The following is a 21,524-nucleotide window of genomic DNA, read 5'->3' as shown; positions in this document are numbered from 1 at the left end:
GTCCTAGTTCACCCTGAATAAACTAGCACAAGCCATTTCACTGGAGTAAGTAGTCTAGGAGTTGCTGTGTCACTGGGAGAGCTCCGGGCTAAAAGGTGGCCACTCGTATAGAGCTGCTTCAGAGAAGGCTCCCCCTCCCTCCCCAATCCCCCTCTGGAGTTCACAGCCAGACTGGGACCCTCGGGCCCACCCACCCACCCGTCCAGCTTGGCCTCGTTCCTTAGTCCTGCACACCTAGGTGCTGGACACTTGGAAGGGAAGAAGCAGATCCCAGGTGCCTATCGTCTAAGACAGCAGCAAGACTGAGACTCCCTGGTTCAGGCTCCTCTTTACCCTTCCCAGCCCAGTGTACAGTGGTGCCTGCCCCGAGGGAGGAAGTGGAGCACCAAACCACACACCACAACTTGAGGAACCTTATTAAAGGCTCTCAGCGTTAGAAATGTGGAGAACTATTTACTTAAGGTTTGGCAGCTCTCTTGCATTCTTCTGGTAACACGCGTCCATAGTTTCTCATTCTCAGCGCTTCAAAGCCTTCCTTCGTAACTCCCATTCTCTGTACTTCATCTTGCTCTGGAATTCTTTAGCCGCTCTCTCGGGGCTGCCTCACCACTAGTGTTACTTCTACCCTTGCTGCTTATCACTGCACAGCTGCTGCTGCCATCTTTTCCTCATGGTACCAGCTCAATTAACAAAGAAGATCAAACAGCCAGGCGCGGTGGCGCACACCTGTAATCCCAGCACTCTGGGAGGCAGAGGCAGGCGGATCTCTGTGTGTTCGAGGCCAGCCAGGTTTACAAAGTAAGTCCAGGACGGCCAAGGCTACACACGCTGAGAAACCCTGTCTGGGGGCGGGGGCGGGGGGGGGTAAGAAAAGAAAAGAAAAGAAAAGAAAGTTGACAAGAGAAGATTATTCTATAGAATCTCTCCAGTGGGTATTATTTCCTGGCTGATTCTGAATAGCTTTGTTGCTTCGCCAGGAGGGAGACGTGACAAAGCTGATTGTAGTTAGCGGGTACAGCCCTCATGTGAAGGAAGGAAGGAAGGACTGTGCTTGCACCAATCACAGGCCTTCAGCCACATCGCCTGAAGTGCTCTCCCTCTGGCGGGAGTGAGAGTGTCTACAGGGTAAATGGGACTGCGTTGCTGACCGAGGTTTACTTAATTTGGAATGCTACTCCCAAGACCAGTGCTGGCTGCCTAGAGTGGTCCTGAGTAGAGTGTGTCGTCGGCCATAGCTGCAACGGTCATTTGCATTGCTTTAGTATCCTCAGAGTTACTGTAATGCATCCAAATCAGCCGGGCTGCAGCCAGTTCTAGCTCCTTGATGCAGAGGCTTTGCTTGGCGGTCGTTTCCCCGCTTGAGGCTGCCAAGCATAATAAAAAGGACTGTCGGGCAGTCTGCTCTTGATAATTTTTAACACCATAACATGATTTTATTTTATTTTTTTATTGTTTTAAAAATGAGTTAGTGTATTTAATCTTTTAAAGTTTAGGCGTATGTGTCTGTGCATGTGTATGCCACTGATGTGCAGGTGCCCAAGGTGGTCAGGAGAGGGCGCTGGATTGCCTGGAGCTGGAGCTGCAGGCAGCTGGGAGCCTCCCAATAAAGATGCCATGAACAGAACTTCAGCCCTCTGCAGCAGCAGCCACTCACTGAGCCGGCTCTCCAGCCCGGCCCTACAATCTAATTTTAGATTACCTTTGTACTTAAAAAGAAGCCTGCACTCACTAGTAGCTACTTCTGTTCTCTCCAACTCCATGCCCTAAACAACCACAAATCTGCTCTGGAGATTTGCCTGTTCATTGGGATCACATTACACATGTTTTTGTGTCTGGCCTTTTCACCAAGCGTGCTTTTATAGCCCATCCATGCTGTAATGCATATCATTACTGGTTTTGGTGGCTGACTAGTGGTCCATCGTATGGATTTTCTTCATGCATTCGATTGGGTTGTTTCTATTTTATGGCTGCTAATGAACAATGAATCTGTAAACGTTATCATGTATATGTTTTTGTGTTGATAGTATGTTTTCATTTCTCCTAAACATATGTCAAGTAATGAAAGCCCTACGTCATAAGCACGCACTACCACCTGAAACATGGGCCAGTCCCACTTTCTCTACAACCTTGCCAACACTTCCTTTTTTTTTTTTAAAAACATTTATTTATTTTATTTTATATTCATTGGTGTTTTGTTTGCATGTGTGTTTGTGTAAGAGTGTCAGATCATGGAGTTACAGACGGGCGTGAGCTGCCATATGGGTGTTGAGATTTGAATCCTGGGTCCTCTGGAAGAGCAGTCAGTACTTTTAACCACTAAGCCATCTCTCCAGCCCCCCAACATTTGCTCTTATCTGTTTCTTTTTAACAGTTATCCTACTGGGTAGAAAGTGATATCTTATTGTGATTTTGCCACTAATTTTAAAATAAATTCTTCTTTATTTAATTTAGGTTCTTCTTAGTCAGTCGATACTGGGCAAAAAAAAAAAAAAAAAATCGCAGAAATGTAACTGAGGATTTTAAAAGATTATTTGTGAATTTCACATCATGCACCCCAATCCCACTCATATCCCCCTCTACTTGTACCCTCCCTCCAACAGAGGAAAAAGAAAAAAACAAACTTCATTGTGGAAGCTGCAATGTGTCACAGTGTGTCCCACAGTATCTCCTTTTGTTCACACTTTTCTGCTTGCAAATGTTCATTGCAATGACTCATTGGTCTGGTATGAGACCTCTGGCTTCTGCTACGAACTTTTTCAAGCCTACTTTATTTGCGTTTCTTTAGTGTGTGTACCTCCCTTCCAACCTGCCTATCCTAGATAGGAGAGAAAAGAGGTTAATGGGAACAGAAGAAGTAGACTTTCTTAGATTCAGTTCCTGGGAGCAATCCCACTGGGGTGGTTGGCAGGATTCCAACAGACCAGCAAACAGGCAAAAGCGTAGCCGGAACCTGGAACAGCAGTTGGAACCCAGAATCTTGAAATGTTCTCTGGAGCTGTTCTCTCTGGGAGCACCTCGAAGTGGAGTGATGAACAGCCAAACAACAGGAAATGACGCCAAGACCAAAAGACCCAGCCTCTTGTTTTGGGGTCATATATATATATATATATATATCTATACTAGGATGTTTTTCATCTGGCAAAGACCAAACACCCACAAGAAGCAGACCCTCTTCTAGTGGATAAACACCACCTGCTCTCTCACAAGTCTGCTCCCATCCCACACTTGGGATCAAAACAAAAACATGTTTATATCCATTACATATCCCCCTTTCTATTAAACAAATAAGCTATATACATAAGAATAATTATGAGAATTATCTGGTGAAACTTACATTGACAAAGTCCTGTCTGTTTGTATTTGACAACCTAGGAGAAAGTATTCCACTATCTGTCCTGTCCTAGTGTCCAAAGTTTTCCTAAATCACTTTCTTATCATAACTTACATCAATACTGGAACACTGAGGTTGATATTAAAAATATTTTATTAATTTATTTTTTTGAGACATGATCTCACTGTGTATCCCTAACTTACCTAGATTTTTCTATGTAGAGCAGGTTGGCCTGGAACTCACAGAGATATGCCTGTCTCTGTCTCTCGACTGCTAGGATTAAAGGTTATGTGTCTACCATGTCCAGTTTATTGTTAATTATTTGTGGTGTGTGTGTGTGTGTGCACATGAGCACAGGTACCAGTGGAGGCCAGAGGAAGGTACCGGACCTCCTGCAGTTGGAGTCATAGGAGATTGTGAGCCACTTGATATGGATGCCAGGAACTGAATTTGGATCTTCTAGAGCAGCAAGTGATCTCATCCTCCAAGCCATATGTCCAGACCCTGGCATTGAGCTTTTATTCAACTGTGGCCAAGTCTCTGGACACAAGCAGCTTTACTTCTCTCCTGGGTTGAAATCCGTTAGGGGTCAGGGAAGCCATTGCTCCCTTCTGTGTGTCCCATAGTTCCTCCTGCTCTTTGAAAATATCTCCTCGCTTACCTTGCAATTTAGTAAATGTCTCTTTCATTCCCTCCTTAAATAGCACCAGCCACGGAGACACGTGGCAGGTGCTGGGGACATGGATTTTGGAGACTGATTTGGCTTAGGTTCTAGTTCTGTCTCTAATGATCGCCAGCCCAGAGCCCAGAGCCAACCAACAAAACTCCAAGCTTTGGCTTTCCTATTTACATTCCTCAGATAATTGTTATGAGGATGAAAGCACATCCTGCATGTAAAACAATAGGATGAGGGTGCACGGGGATTGCTCAATAAACACGAGCTTCCTCTGCACCCTGCATTCCTCCCAGTCCTGTCCTCACGGACCTTCCTTAGAGACACAGCTTCGTTAAATGTGCTGCTTCGCCCAGAAGATGGAACAAGGCTGCTGCACATAAGATTTAAGTAACATTGTCTCCAATAAATGTTGTGCTAGAGGGAGAAGAGACTGAAAGTCAAGGGAGAGAGGGAAAGACCTTGTCGGAGCCTAGTTTAGATAGTAGGGGGCTGATGACTTGAGTGAGGTCAGTGATGTTGATGCCACGGGGAGAGGGGTGGGGGTGGGAGTGGAAGCGGCGCTTGCGCTGGGTGGGGGTGAGAGGTGAGTGGGAGGGGCGCTCGCGCTGGGTGGGGGTGAGGGGGGAGTGGGAGGGGCGCCTCCCCGCTCTTCTGTTTACAAGCTCTGTTTCCCCCAAGGGCCCTTTTTATGGATCATGACCACATAGGCATAGAATCTTTTTGAAGCAGAGTTGATGTTTATTTCAGACGACGACCTATTTCTAGGGCCCATCTGGGATCTGACTGGACGGAGAGAGCTTGTGCACACCACAGACTAAAGGATTAACATTGAGGTAGGAGGACCGGAATACTGCTGTGGTAAGGGAAGACCCTTGTCTGGCAGCTGTCTTTATCCACAGTGCACTCGGAGAAAGCGTTCATCCATCCTGGACGGCTTAAAATAAAGTATCTAATTGAGTGAAACTTTTTTTTTTTTTGCAATGTGATTGTCAGCCTCCGAGCTGACGTCTGTGCTCTAAACTCACGTACTTGAATCTAGCTTTTGAACGAAGCTTTAGGACAGTGACTCTCAACCTGTGGGTTGCGACCCCTTTCACAGGGGTCACCTAAAGCCGTGGGAGAACACAGACATTTTCACTATGGTTCATAGCAGTAGCAAAGTTACAGTTATGAAGCAACAACAAAAATGATGTTATGATTGAGGGGTCAGCAAAACAGGAGGCGCTGTATTAAAGCATTAGGGAGACCGAGACCCACTGCTGTAAGACAGGAGTTTTTAATCTTAGTAGCAAAATCTTCCCTGCCTTTCCTTTAGTTACCTAAATTCCCTTAGCAGAGGAATTAAATTATGTCATGCAGCATAGTTCTCAGCTAAAACGTAGGTGACAAACTTTGGAGGATTAACAAACTAGACTGCCTTTGTTAAAGTAAAACCTACTGCTCTGAGGAGGTGGGTTCAGCATTAGGTTCCGAAATGGGAAATGAGTACTTTCTGACTTAAAAATCAAGCAGCATGTTGAAGAGGCAGAAGATACAGCAGTTAACTTGTGGTCTCCCCAGGAATTTGCCCTAGGGCTGGGCATGGTGATGAAAGCATTGAATCCCAGCACTTGGGAGGCAGAAGCAGTCAGATCTCTGAGTTTGAGGCCAGACTGGTCTTCACAGCCAGTTGCTACACAGTGAGATGCTATTTAAAAAGACCGTCTTATTTGGCATTACTTAGTCCCCCAACAAGCGTCTAGTCTGTGCACATTTATTGTAGACTAGTGTCAGGGTCTTGAGTAACAAGGCAGGACTTTCACTGTGTTGGCCTTTCAGGCAGATGGTGTTCCTTCTCTAGTCGGTCCCTTCGCCTCTGGAGCCTCAGTTCCCACCTAGCCCGGTCCAACTGTGACCAATCTGAAGACTCACGCATAGATGGGGCTACTGTCATAGAACTTAATTTGGGGACAGTTATACATCGATAGATCATGATGAGTTTGGGCTATTTTCTAACAATGTTATAATTTTTTTTTTTGAGACAGTGTATTACCTAGCCCAGGCTGTTCCTGAACTCATTACAACAGTTAGAAGGAAAACACAGGCTAACCACATACACGAAGCAAAGCACAAGGTAAGACAGAGAGAGAGAGAGAGAGAGAGAGAGAGAGAGAGAGAGAGAGAGAGAGAGAGAGAGAGAGAGAGAGAGAGAGAGAGAGAGAGAGAGAGACAGAGAGAGAGAGAGAGAGAGAGAGAGAGAGAGAGAGAGAGAGAGAGAGAGAGAGAGAGAGAGAGAGAGAGAGAGCACAAAGCTGGGATATTTATGCGATGTGCAGAGAGAAGGAAGGAAGGAAAAGAATCCCAGAATGGGTGGTGGAATAAACCTTCAACCAGAGAAAGCCCCTCAAGCTTCCTGGTGGAAATGGATGCAGGGGAAAATTTCCAAAGTGAGTACAAGAGGTTGGAAGTTTTTCTTTCCCCAAACCTTCAAGGGCTGGAAACTGAGCTGTGCTGCAGCTCGGGAGAGAAACTTTAGCTACCACTAACCTCCAGGAGATGTTCACGGAGCTGAGGCCACAGGCTAAAGGCAGGGCTATTGGATGACTCCTCAGACACGATGACCCTCCTGATGACCTAATGAGAGCATCCTGTCACTCCTCATGCTCTTAACGAAGCTATAAAATTTGTAAACCACCCTTGTAACAGGACATCCTGTGGTGACAAAGATGGCCTTGGTGAGCACCCTGCCTACCAGGACTCTGGAAACAAAATGTAGGGTGCAGAGAAATAGACAGGGCAAAGGCAAGTGTGTGTGTGCGCGCGCGCGCGCGCGCACACACACACACACACACACACACATGCACATGCAAGTGTATACACTTAAGGCAAAGTCTTCATTTCAAGCTAAGTCAATGTGACCATGATCTCTCTCTCTCTCTCTCTCTCTCTCTCTCTCTCTCTCTCTCTCTGTCCTGCTGCTGTATATTTAATTTCATGATTGACAAATCCATACTAGACTTTGTGATAAAATTAAGAACAGCTCATTGGTGAAAGCCCATGTTTCATAGTTGAGTGTGTATTCTTCCTGCAGAGCACTGTTGGAAGAACCCTGCAGTCCTCCCGGTCCAGATAGCCCCTCTGAGCTTGGCATTCGGTGGTTAGGTGCAGGGCTCCCTGTCCCCAGCAGGCCTCCTCCTCACTGCCTGACTCCATCTGGAGAGTGTCTTTAGACATAATGTCTCTAACCACACTTGATATATGGCCCCTGACACAGATCCCTGCTAGCTCTCCCCCTCCCTGTGCCTACAAGATAATTAGGTACTGTGTTCACACTCATATAATAGGAGCGTGCTACCAAAACAAGCCTCCCCAAAGTGCCTGGTTTCTGCCAAATATGTACACCTATCCTGGAAGCCCCCACCCACTCCCCAAGGCCTATATAGCTTTTGTTGTTCCTGAGTAAAGTTGAAGTATCTCCTGAAATGGTTCCTGGAGCATTTGATCTCTGTCCTGCGTGCTTACTGCCTTCCGGACCCCGCATCTCATCTTCTGTTCCTCCTGCCTCGGTGGGCTGGTGGCCAACAGCCCCGCAGGGGGGAAGAGAACCTGAGGGACTTGAGATTGGTACCCAGCAATCATGTCGTGCATCCCACAACCACCTATAACTCCAGCACCAAGGGATCCCCAGTGCCCTGTCCTGGCCTCCTTGGGTACATGCACAAATGTGCACAAGCCATACATAGACATGTGCATATACAGACAATTAAAATAAATTCTTAAAAAATGAAGATTGTCTTTGATTCTATCTTTTGAGGACATGTTATCTGTGTAAAGTGAAGCACAGCTGGGCCAAGAATTTACAATAAAGTGATCGGTAAAGATATTGATGTCACATGCTGTTAAAAAAACAGAACTAGGGGGAGGCTGCATCACTTCCTCAAGGGTCCTCCATATTCCAAAACAAGCCCGCTTCAGAGTGTGGTAAATCATGTAAGCGTCCACAGAAGAACAGTGAATATTGATGGAGCCTCAGTGCCATCCTCGTCCGATGGTGAAAGCTATAAATTATTAAAATAAAAATGTACGATGTGCATTTCTAGACTTAAAAAATAATCCTATAATCTGGCGAGAGACCTCAAACTTTAGAATCTTACATTTACAAGAATACTAAAAAAACAAAAACGGGGAGGGGGGCAGTTTAGAAAACATCCTGGGCCGTGTGTGCTATGTAAACAGTGGATTACACAATGAAATCAGAGGTTGGTGTGGAATATGTGTGTGTATGCACACGAGCCAGTGTGTGCACTGTAGTGTCTGTGTGTGTCCAGTGTGTGTGTGCACACTCGTGCATGTGTGAACAGATAGAGGGCAGACAGAGACAGAGAAGGCTCCACAGAGCTGTGGTGGGGATTTAACTGGACCTTGGAGGATGCAGGGTGGATGGAGAGTTATTATTACTATTGTACAATGAGACAATGCTTATACGTGTGTGCAGCTGTGTAAATACGGAACCCTCCGAGTCTCCATCTGAGAGCACTCTTTGAACAGAAGTCTGAAAGCAATTCCCTTCGCACAAGCATCAAGAGGAGGGGACGGGAAAAAGTGTGCTGAAGGTCAGTTCTGCTGCAAGTCCGTTGTTTCTTCCTTGGATTGGGTGTCCTTGAGGTCTCCAGGACACACACACACACACACACACACACACACACACACACACACACCTCTACGCAGAAGGTCTCTACAGTTGCCACGTGAGTGAATTCTTCAGTTCTCCTGGTCCCTGGTGTCCTGAAGCTTTGCAACTCCACAGAGCTCAAGGGCTCTGCTGCAAGCCTTGTGCGATTTGCAGGCTACCTGCCTCAGGAGTTTTCTGAGGCCGCCTCCTGGGCTTGGCAAACACTGCAGCAAGGCTGTGATCTTGCATGGCAGAGTGCTGCTTTCACTCTGCCACTAGAAACCTGGTTTGTAAGGGGTGGAAGAGGCAGTCAGACTCTGGAATCTGGATGGCCGACTGATTGAAGACAGAAAGGACGTTGAACACAGAATGTCACCGGAGTTCTCTGGACTCACTGGGGCCTCCTTCAGTGGCAGACTCTCATTGGAAAATTTATTTATTTATTTATTTATTTATTTATTTATTTATTTATTTATTTATTTATTTTAACAATGAGCCCTTCGCAACTGTGACTGGAATCCAGAAGGCTCAAACTTTGCCCCCTCCCTCCCAGGCTTCTGCAAGTCTATAGTGGCACCCTCCTTACTCCTCCGTAAGAAACTCGTATTCTCTGGTTGGCCTCAGCAATGGTGTTAGATGACCTACAAAGAAGAACATATTTGTGGATCAAATGCGAGCATTCAGCAAGTTTAGAGTTCTAAGTTTAGAAAAAATTTATTTTATTTTTATTATTATTATTTTATTTTTTAGCTGAAGAGAGCATTGGAAATTTACTTTCCACCCCAAAGAGCTAAATTGCTACACATCAATTACATCTGAAGAACAGAGGCAAACTTACAAGGGAGAAAGAAAATTTCAGGCATCAAACAGCTGAGATAGAGGTGCTGGAGAAATGCCTAAGCAGCTGGGTGGTGCCGCTCTTCTTGCAGAGGACCTCAACTCATTTCCAGTTCCTGTAACTCATTTCCTGCCACCTGTAACCCCAGCTATGGAGGAATCTGACGCCCTCTTCTGGCCCCCTTGGAGACTTACACTCACGTGCACATCCCCCCCATCATTAAAAAAGAAAAGACTTTCTTAAAAAACAAACAAACAAACAAATCAATTAAAACCAAAAACCAAACCAAACCAAACAAAAACCAGCAATGGAGACAGAATCCACAGAGATGAAATGGAATGTAAGTATCCTGAGCGACACCTCCTCCCCCGCCGCCGCGGCCAGGTACTGGTCTTCATCAGTATTGTGAACTGGCTACATCTTCTGCCTGCTTCTGGAGAGCCTGGTTGAGACCTGCCCCCGTTCTTGGACTCTGGGTGTCTAAAGAGTCAGCTCAGCAGAGTCTTTATTTGTGCTGGCTATGCAGGCTCAGACCCCGTCACCCTCTCATATGCGTAGAAGCTGTGAACTGAGAATTGAAAATCAGCGTTCTTGTGCCGTCCTTGTATCCGGAGAACCATTAGCAAAGGCAGCTATGGATACCTAGGTCTTCCGTCTCCCAGAGCACAATGCAAAAAGGGCTTGTTTAACAATGTCCACAGAAAGAGAGAGAGAGAGAGAGAGAGAACCTGTAATGAAGAATATTTTTTAAAGGAGGGAGATTTGTTTGTTTGCTTCAAGACAAGGTTTCTCTGGAACTCGCTTGGTAGATAAGGCCGGCCTTGAATTCACAGAGATCCACCTGCTTCTGCCTCTCAAGTGCTGGGATGAAAGGAGTGGGCCAGCACATGCCGCTAGGGAGAGGATTTTTTAAATTGCATAGCAAAATAGTTTCCAAAGCTGTGCTTACTTAGCCACAACTTATTTACTTCCTGTTAGGTCCTTCCAAAAGGTTGAAGTATTAGAGGGGGTTTCCCGAGATGGTGGCTCTACTTTGGAAGGTTCTAGACTTAAGAAGGTGGGACCTGACTAGAGGACATGGGTCGCAAGGGACCTGTCCTAGGTGGCTTACTTGTCCTAGACCTTTCTCTCCCTCCTTCCTCCTCTTCCTCTTCTTCCTCCTCCTCTTCCTCCTCCTCCTCTTCCTCCTCCTCCTCCTTCTCCTCCTGCCTCACCTCATGTGCATCCAGAATTAAGGGCAGCGAGAGCCACGGCCTGGAACCTCGGACTCTTTCTCTCCTGTAGTTACTTACGTGGGGAATTTGGCAGAGCGATGCAGGATGGCACACCATCTCCTTTGCTTTTCTGACAGTGTGTGCCTGTTCCTTCAATCGAGAGGAGGGATTTCTGTGCCCTCCTGTGAGGGACATCTGTAATCATCACAGTGCTTACCTGTGAGGCTATGCAACTTACATTAGCTCATAAACATGGGTCTGTTTGCTCTGCTTACTGGATGGCTCGGGCTCGGGCCACAGACTGCCATACAAGGGTCTCCCTGCTAGTGGCTTTAGGTTCCGAAGACCTGGGCTGGGACTGCACAAACAGACAGAAGTGTCTGGCCTTTCGCCAACCTCTCCTGGTCCCTGCCGTTCCAGCTCCGGGTAATCTACTATAGTGAGAGCAGAAGTGACTCTAAGGTGAACCCCTCACTGTGCTGAGTATGAGCTCCTAATCACTGGACTCGTGAACAAAATGGAATAGTCATTTTAAGCTGTTAAGTTTGAGATAATTTGTTGTGCAGCAACAAGCAACTGGAGCATTTTGGAAATTTTAGAAATTAACATTGAGAAAATTGGCTGGGCAGTGGTGGCACATGCCTTTAATCCCAACACTTGGGAGGCAGAGGCAAGCAGATCTCTATGAGTTCAAGGCCAGCCTGGTCTACAAAGTGAGTTCCAGGATAGCCAAGGCTACACACAGAAACCCTGTCTTGTAAAAAAGAAAGACAAATTATCAACTGGGCTAAGCCATATGGAATGTAGGTGAATAAACCCTTTCTTCCCCAACTTTGGTCATGGTGTTTCTTCACCATAACACCATAGACCTCACTTTAATTGCATGATTTGTCTTATTTCATTGACTATAGGACCACGGCACCTCTGCTCCCCCAAAACATGTGTCAGGCAAAAAAAAAAAAAAAAAAAAAAGCTATTCTACAACAAATAAAATCAGTAAGAAAATATTAAAATAGAAAGAGTGTAGTGGAAACACAGAGACATAAAGTAAAAGAAGAAATCTTAAAACTTTAAGATAAGAAAGATAAATTGTGGGGTGTGGTGGCACACACTTTTAATCCCAGCGCTTGGGAGGCAGAGGCAGGTGGATCTCTGTGAGTTCGAGGCCAGCCTGGTCTACAAAGTGAGTCCAGGCTAGCCAGGGTTACACAGAGAGACCCTGTCTTGTTAAAAAAGAAAGACAAATTACCTACGGGGCTAAGCCATATGGAATGTAGCTCAACTGCAGATAAAATAAGATGGTGCTGAACTTTGCCACGTCTGTGAATGTTTGGTTGCTGTGCTAATTACCTTCCCTGCACAATAGCGACACCGCACCACACAGAATGTGTTAACACAGCTCTCCATGAAACACAACATGGTTTCTCTAAACAGCGGAATATTACTCTGCAACAAAAGGGAAACCAAGCAACCAGCAAATACGATAACCTGAACAATATCTGAAAGAGTACATGCTCCATGGTTCCATGTTTCTGAAATTTTAGAAAACCCAGCTAACACAGAGCAGCAAACAGCAGGTTAGTTGCTCCCTGGAACCAGATACAGGAAGAGGTTATGGAATTTTAAATTGTCCTGACAGTATATTTTGGGGTCCTGGAAATGTTTTATATCTTGATCGTGATGTGCACTGCTGCACATTTACCAACACCCACTGAACTATGCACTCAAGATCGATACATTTAATAATTTATCAATTCACTACAATAAATTAGGTGAACATTAGCTATTTTATATGTTTCAACAGAACACAAAGACATTTCATTACTAATAATGAATGCTAATGCCTGTGATATAATATTGTCAAAACACTGAGGAGAAAGTTGGTGCACCCAAAGGAGGCTGTGGTAGATAAATCTGGCATTAGCATCATCAGAGATGGCTGGAGGGAAGCACGATCTCCGAGTGCCAGAGGCATCTTTAGAGGGCTGACGATGTACTTCCCAGCAAGTTCCTAAGTATTTTGGGGACTATAAGTGACTTAGCCTGAGGCCATCAAGCTGCACCATGGCATACAAGGTGAGAAAAGGAACATTCCAGATGAGTGTCAGTGAGGGTGAAAACCCACACCTCTGAAGAACTAGTATTAGCATCTCCCGTGTAAAGGGAAGGTGATGATGGGTATTACTGACATATTTCACCTCACATCCCTTCTAGGATACATGGAATGACATTGAAGCAACACAAACTATGCATACCTCTGTGTGTGTGTGTGTGTGCAGCACAGTAGGAGAAGCCTTGTTTACTGATGTGGGGCCCTGGGTTCAATCCTCATCATATTTCCCAACAAAACAGAGACAAAAGGAAGGAAGGCTTGGTCTCTGATGCTTGCTAAGGCCAGAATTCTTTTCCTGCTATGAATTTGAAGGAACAATTGGGTTCCAAGGGTCAGGTATTTTATGTAGCAGTAAAACAAGAATGGGGCGGTGGGAAAGGTCACATCCCAGGGCAGCAGTAGATGGTGGGCTTTCTCCAGGGCATCTAAAAACAATAATGAAACCACGTTAAAGTAGCTGGGCTCCGTATCATCATCACCTGGCGCCCTCAGTTCTGGGTGCTGTCAATATAATCTACCCATCTCACCCTCTGCTGGAGTGAGCTGGCCTGTTTACGAGCTTGTGCAACCTTCAGATTAGCATGCTTTTTTATATTGGCTTCCTTTCCTCTTAGTTTAAGTACTGTCTTCTATGCGGAAGTTTATCCAGAGAACTCCCAGTGACGTGATGCTTAGCTACATAACTTTTGTTTTAAAAATTCGGTTGTCATTGTCTGGAAACTTTGAGCTTGTTTTGTGTCTCCACTCCCAAGAGCATTTCATAGCCACATATTTAAGTTGTGGGTTAGAAATAAACACTCCACAGGGGCTGGAGGAATGGCTCTGCAGTTAAGAACACTGGCTGCTCTTCCAGGGGTCCTGAGTTCAATTCCCAGCAACTGCATGGTGACTCAACCATCTATAATGGGATCTGACACCTCCTTTTATCATGTGGGTGTGCATGCAAATAGAGAGTAAATACATAAAATACATAAATCTTAAAAAAAAAAAGAAATAAGCACACCTACCAAGGCAGTAACAAAGACAAAGAAACAGAGCATGAGTAAATAAATTTCTATCTTAAAATATTTTTTGCATTTGTTTGTGTTTCTGCACACGCAATTGTGTGCTCACACTTGTTGATGGTTGTGAGAAGGGGACAGCATGCCTCTGAAGGTAAGACTTGTAGAAGTGGGCTCTTCCCTTCCATCTGTAGTTCCTGGGGATTGAACTCAGACTGTCAGGGTTGGCAGCAGGTGTATTTACACATTGAGCCATCACCTAGGTTCTAAAATTCCATCTTTTTATGTGACTTCACCATTTTAATCATGATTGAATTTTAACACAGTGAAAGCCAGGCATGGTGACACATGTCTTTAATCCCAGCACTCAGAGGCAGAGGCAGGTGGATCTCAGTGAGTTTGAGACCAGCGTGGTCTACAAAGCAAGTCCAGGATAGCCAGGGGTACAAGAGAAACCCTGTCTTGAAAAGTAAAACAAAAAAGCCCCCAAAACAAAAACAAAAAAAAAAACAAAAAAAAAAAAGAAAGAAAAAAAGAAAAAGAAACAACACAGTGAGATGGGATTTGAGGTGTCATATTTTTGTTTAGCAAGTATAAATTTTAGTTAATTTATAGTATTTTCCATGGGCTATTCATATGTTTAAAATGGAAACTTAGTTGCTTTAGAGTTTTTATATTGTATTATTATTTATGATTATAATATGCAAATTATAAAGACTTATTTAAAAAATTTTAACTCAAGAAGTGCATTATAATGGATAAGTTAACTAAAATCTATTATAGATTCTCTTTTTGTATTTAAGAGTTATACTTTTACTTGCATACATAGATGCACATACATTTAAATGTACAAATTCCATTGTCTGTGGTTTTTTATGTTTATCCAGCTTCATAATTATTATTGACAATAAATTTGTTGTGTAAAAAATGGGGGTGTTAAAATGATCTGCTCTAAATTAGACAGTGGAGAATGCCTACAATCCCAGCAGAGGGGGAGGTGGAAACAGGAAAATTGGGAGTTCAAGTTCAACCTCTTCTACTTGAGACCCTGTTTTAAAAAAAAAAAAGAAACAAAGCAAAGAAAATATTGACACCAAAAAAAACAAAACAAAAAACAAAAACAATAAAAACAAAAACAAACAAACAAACAAAAAACCCACCTGCTCTGATGTTCGCAGGCAGGACCAGGTGTATGTGCCTTCCAGAATTCTCTTTTATGAAGACTTGTGTCATGTCCTCCAACAAAGGCACCAGAAAGGAAAGACTGAGTTGTAGGTTGTAACTCACTGTGGGGACTGGGGAGCAGCCTTACCTCTAAAGATTGTGTACTGGCTCCAGTGACTGGAAACAAAGATAGTGTTTGGTGTGGCAGTGGCAGGGAGGCCCCCAACGCTGCACAGTGACGTCGCTGCACAGAGAACACTGGGATGCCCAAAAATGCTAAACACGCACAATTTTCACAATGGGACGTTGACTAGATAGGCACACAAGCTGCCTGTCATCTCCAGAGGAGGAGAGATAGGGAGGGTTGGAAGGGAATCAAAGTCAGACATTTTTCTACTTGTCACTCAAGCCTATAATTGACATTAAAAGCAGATGTGGCTTCAGCAAATAAAGCTCGCTTGGCTTGAAAGTGGTCCCCAGGAATCAATATCGAGTAGTGGTTCATGAAAGGTATTCTGTATTTAACAGTGTGTGTGTGTGTGTTGGCCTATTAAGAAAGTGCGTTGAGGGTCAGGGAGCTGACTCCGCAGGTAAAACCCACCTGAGAGCTTCATCTTGGTAACCACATGGTGGAAGGACAGAGCTGTTCACTTCTACAGCTTCACTGTGGTATGCATGTCTGTGCATGCATGTGTACAGGCATGCACGTGCAGACACACAAACACACCGTAAATGCATATATGAATAATAATAATAATAATAATAATAATAATAATAATAATAATAATAATAATAATAATAATAATAATAAGTTATGCAAGTTGATTCTTTGGCTCAGGCCTGGACTTCACTATCAGGTTCAGGGACTCAGGACCTGGCTTCATGCTGCTTTTGACCATGACCGCATGGCCTCCTTTTAAAAAAAGGCAGCCAGGGTTGTCTTGTTCTTCCTGAAGCATCATCTAGCACAATATTTTTACACTAAAGTCTGAAAGAAAGAAGGAAAGGAAGAAAGAAAGAAAGACCCAAAAGCTAAATATGTTCTCATCTGGTGTATTTACTTAAAAAAAAAATCCTTCTTGCTTAATAATTACACACACACACACACACACACACTACATATATACACATATATGTACATATATACACACACTACATACATGCATACACACACACTACATACATACACACACACACGCACACACACACACACACACACATATCTTGTGCACCCTCCATTGTTTCATTGCTTCTCTTACTCTGGGACACACATGCAATAGTCTGGTCGGTTAGTCACAAGGGAGTCATGTGTTGTTTTTAGGAGACCGCCATATTGTCCTTCAGAGGCCAGAAGACATTGCATGTCCACAAATGACATTGAACTGGAGCAGTTTATCCATGTTCTCGCTCGAATTTGATGTCCCTTTTTTTGGCCTAGTCACCCTGACAGGTTGTGAGGAAACTGCACTGTGCAGTGCATGCGCTTCCTCCATGGCTGAGCCAATGGACATCTTCTCACGTGGCCCCCTGTGGGGAAGGCTCTTGTCTGTTTTCCTTTTTCTTCAGTGTTAGGAACTGAACTCAAAGCCTTGTGTATCCTGTCAGGGCCTCGCTTCTGTGTGCTAACCAGGCTCTCTACCACTAAGCTACTTTACTGGCGATTTTTTAAAAAGCTAGCCTCAACTTGCTGTGTTGCTGTGGGTGACCGTGAACTCACAACCCCGACTCCACCTCCTGAGCCCTTGGACTATGAGCCTATACCACTGGGCCTGTTTCCGGTCTTCTCCTCTTCCTTCCTCTTTTAACTTCCTAAAAGACTCTTTGGCAATAATGTACTTTGGTCACCTTTCTCCCTTTCCGGCTCCTGTTGGACCCCCTCTTCCCAACAAGCGACTCCTACTGAGTTGCCATTGTTTCACTTTCTCTGTTGCTGCTTGCATGGGTGTGGGCGGGGGAGTATTACAAGACTGTGCGTAAACACCAGTGGCTACACCACTGGAGAACGGAGACCCCACCCAGCGACCAGTAACTGCCCCCATATTCTTTTTTTAAATATTTTTTTTTAACTTATCCATATTACATCTCAATTGCTATAATATCCCTTGTATCCTCCCATTCCTCCCTCCCTCCACTTTCCTCCTACTCCCCTCCCCTATGATTGTGATTAAGGGGGACCTCCTCCCCCTGTATATGATCATAGGGTATCAAGTCTCTTCTTGGTAGCCTGCTATCCTTCCTCTGAGTGCTGCCAGGCCTCCCTATCCAGGGGACATGGTCAAATATGGGGCACCAGAGTTCGTGTGAAAGTCAGACCCCACTCTCCACTCAACCATGGAGAACGTCCTGTCCGTTGGCTGGGTGTTGAGAAGAGCTCGTCAGCGTCAGCGAGGGAGCAGCGCTGAGGGGGACCTAGATTGCGGAGCTGCTCTGAGGGCGGCGGAGGGAGGGAGGAGGAGTGTGATGACGTCAGAACGGGAACTTTGAGATTCATGCACACAGACTTTTTTTCCAGAACCATTTGAATATAATGTAACATCCCTCATCCCTAAGTACTTTAGTTTATCTTTTCTTTTAAATTAAAAAATATATATTATTGTGTGTACACGATGTGTGTGTCGGGGCGGGGCCGGGGGAGGGAATGCGGGGCGGGGGGGGGGGGGGGATGCCCATCATGGAGCATTCGTAGTTCCCAGGAGTCTGGTTGACCGGCGAGTTCCTTTACTCTCTTGTTCATCTAGAAGTACCCGTCCTCCCCGAGTTTTATTTACAGTGTGTTTGTGTGTGTTGGGGGAGGGGGCATGGACACACCATGGACATGTGTGGTGATCAGACACAGCCTGCAAGAGATGACTCTTTCCTTCCAGCATGTGGGGCCTTCGGATCGGTCAGATCAATGTAGAGTCGGGTGTGGCGTCAAGAATCTTAACCTGCTCGGCCATCTTGCTGGACCCAAGGTGTGGTGGTGCACGCCTATAATCCCAGTGCTCAGGAGGCAGAAGCAGGTGAGTCTCTGTGAGTTCGAGGCCAGCCTGGTCTACAAAGAGAGTTCCAGGATAGCCGGGGCTATTACACAGAGAAACCCTGTCTCAAAAACCCAATATATGCCGGGTAGTGGTGCCTCACGCCTTTAATCCCAGCACTTGGGAGGCAGAGGCAGGCGGATCTCTGTGAGTTCGAGGCCAGTCTGGTCTACAAAGCGAGTCCAGGACAGCCAGGGATACACAGAGAAACCCTGTCTCAAAAAACCAAACCAAATCAAAACAAAAAAAAACCAAAACAAAAAACAAAACAAAACAAACAAACAAACCAAAAAAACCCCAAACAAACCCAATATATATATGTAATTAATCATCAACTTCAGAAATTGAATGTTGGTATAATATCTAGTACTTAATGCATGTTCTAGAAGTTACCAATTTCCCCAATAGTGACTTCCATTATCCTCTTCTCCCTCTGACCCAGCATCAACCAGGGTCATGTCCAGCAGTTGGTGCTCGTGAGTTTCTGGTTATGTGACATGGAGCAGGTTCGTTATAGGTGACATCCATTTTGTCTTTTTTTTCCCCTTTTGGAGATAGAGTCTCACTACATAGCCTTGGCTAGCCTGAGGTTCACTATGTAGAAAGACTGACCTTGAATTTGTAGGGATCCTGACTCTGTATCCCATGTGCTGGGATCCCAGGCAGTGCCACCATGCCCAGGCATACAGTGATGTCTTTTGAATAATATAAACAGGTTGTTTCATAGAGTGTCCCTCAGTTGAGTCTCACGTGTTTTCTCATAACCACATTGCCTGTGTGTATGAGTAGTCTCTACCACATTTTCTCATTTATTTGTACGTGTGTGTGTGTGTGTGTGTGTATGGGTATGTGTGTGTGTGTGTGTGTGTGTGTATGGTGTGTGTGTGCATGTATGTGTGTTTGTATGTGTGTGTTTGTGCATGAGTCTATGTGTTTGTGTGTATGTGTGCGAGTGTGTATGCAGGCACACATGCGACATGGCACAAGTGTGAAGGTTAGAGGACAACTTTCAGAAATAAATTTTCTCCTTCTACTATGTGGGCTCTGGATATTGAACGCAGACCATCAGGCCACCAGACTTGGCCTCAAGCCTGTTTTACCCATTGAGCCCCTCAAAACCGCATTCTCACGATACATACTCGGCACGAGCACTGCAGAGTGCACACAAGTGTATCCTTCTGGTAAATCCCGTCGGGCAGTACAAGGTGTCAGTCCATCTCATGGTCGATGGTCGTCGCTTTGCTTGCTTGAGGTCCCTGTGCTTCTCAGCCCCATTCTAACCGACAACAATTGAGTGCCTTTTTCAGATCCAAAATTTCACCCATCTGTCATTCCCATCTGCCTGAAATGTTTCTTCTGTCATTTCTTTTGTGAGAAATACCTGCTGTACACAAATTGCCTCAGGCTATTTCTGTGACAGAACTTTTAATTTATGTTCACATTTGGGGAGGTTAATCTTGGTTGTGAGCTTGATTAGGTGTGAGATTAAATAAGAGACATGCCTCTTGGTGGTTCTCTGAAGCCATTTCTTGGAAGGATTAACTGAGGGAGAAGATCCTCTCCAGAGATAAGGAATTCTGAAGGAAGTGATAATTTTGCCTGTCTTCCTTCACTCTCTGCTGGTGAGTGCATCTACCATGCTTTTGCTGCCAGTCTGCCATCCTTTGCTGCCACTGAAGCTGGGATTCTTTAGCCTTACAACCTGGACTGAAGACCTGTGGCTCTTCAGGAGTTCTCTAGGTTTTCCATGACAGACTGGGATTTAAAAAGCACCCAGCCTCAGGGAATGAGCAGCTATTGGAATCTCTGCCTGTTCAGCATGCAGACTGTCACTGTTGGGTGACCCAACTTGCCCTGTGTAAACCAAGTATGGTGGTTTGAATGAGAACGGCCCCTATAGGCTCATGTACTTGAAAGGTTGGTTTCCAGTTGGTGGAGCCATCTGGGAAGGATTAGGAAGTGTAGCCTTGTTGGAGGAGGTGTGTCACTGAAAGTGAGCTGTGGGGTTTCAGGAGCTCCTGTCAAGTCAGGTGGTGATGGCACAGGCCTTTAATCCCAGCATTTGGGAGGCAGAGGCAAGTGGATCCCTGTGAGTTTAGAGGCCATCCTAATTTACTGAGTGAGTTCCAGGACAGCCAGGGCAACACAGAGAAACCCTGTCTTGACAATCAAACCAAACAAAAAGCAAAGCAAAAAACCAAAACAAAACAAAAAAACCAAAAACCAAAAAACAAAAACAAAAAACAAAACAACAACAAAAAACCCAACCCAACAAAACGAAACGAAACGAAACCAAACCAAACAAAAAACCCCCAACAACTCATGTTCTTCCCATTAGCTGTTTCTACCTTGTGTTTGTGTAAATGTAGTTCCAGAGTTCCGCAAGCCAGCCAGCCTTTATCTATAAACCTTGGGCTGTGGGGAGGGGTTTTGAGGGTGAATGTGTCTGATTCGCTAGGGCTAAGGATGTTTAATCTACATACAGTGGTTCAGTTTCTCATTTATAGGCAGTAACACGGGGCCCTATCAAAAGAAGGAGAAAACAGTACTTAATTATCCCATGTGTGAGGGGATGACTTCTAGGTACGATTAAAGGTCATTTTCTGGAGGCTGGGATCTGCTCAGCATAGGGTGGGGGACTTTCATGAATTCCTTGTGCTTGCTGGTCAAGTTCCTTGTCAGGAAAGGGTCAGGGCTATGTGACACTCCTTACCAAATCTGAGATTACCAGATCTGGTGGAGTGAGAACCCCACCAAGGAAAGGGAGTCCACCTTCATAGGCCAAGCACAGAATGGTTATGTGGAGAGTCAGACTTCAGCCCTATCCAGCAGAGTCCCACATGTAATATTTTGAGTAATTCCAGTCCTTTTAAATTTATTGAAACTTTTAAAATATTCTAATATTTGGTCTATCTTAAAGGCTGTTACACAAGTGCTTGAAAAGAACATGGGTTATGTCTGTAGAGTTTTTAATTACTTAATTAAGATAGTTTATGGCGGGCTGGAGAGATGGCTCCATGTTTAAGAGTATTGACTGCTCTTCCAGAGGACCTAGGTTCAATTCCCAGCACCGCTATGGCAGCTCACAAGTCTTTATAACTCCAGTTTCAGTGGTTCTGACACCCTCACACAGACATACTTTCAGGCAAAACACCAATGCACACAAAATAAAAACAAATCATTAAAAAAAAAAAATAGTTTATTCCTTCCTGCAAGGTAATTGTGCGCTGGGCAGTGACTAGAGTGCTTGCTGTCCTGTTTGCCTGGCCAAGCTGATTGACATTGTGCGTCTTACTTTTCCTTTTGCTGTGGTGACACATCCTGAGTAAAGAAACTCGAGGGAGGAAGGGGTTGCTTGGGTTCACGTGCTCCTCTAGGGTACAGCCCATCCTCAGGGGCGGTCAGGGCAGTAGGACCTTAACAGAACTAGTCGCACTGTCTACAGTCAGGAAGGAGGCAATAAACGCTTATGCCCGCCTGGGTCCTTATTAGTCAGTCTGTCCCACCCTACGGAAG

Source organism: Acomys russatus, chromosome 1 (assembly GCF_903995435.1).
Source record: "Acomys russatus chromosome 1, mAcoRus1.1, whole genome shotgun sequence".
NCBI classification, from domain to species: Eukaryota; Metazoa; Chordata; class Mammalia; order Rodentia; family Muridae; genus Acomys; species Acomys russatus.
This window is presented reverse-complemented; position numbering follows the sequence as displayed.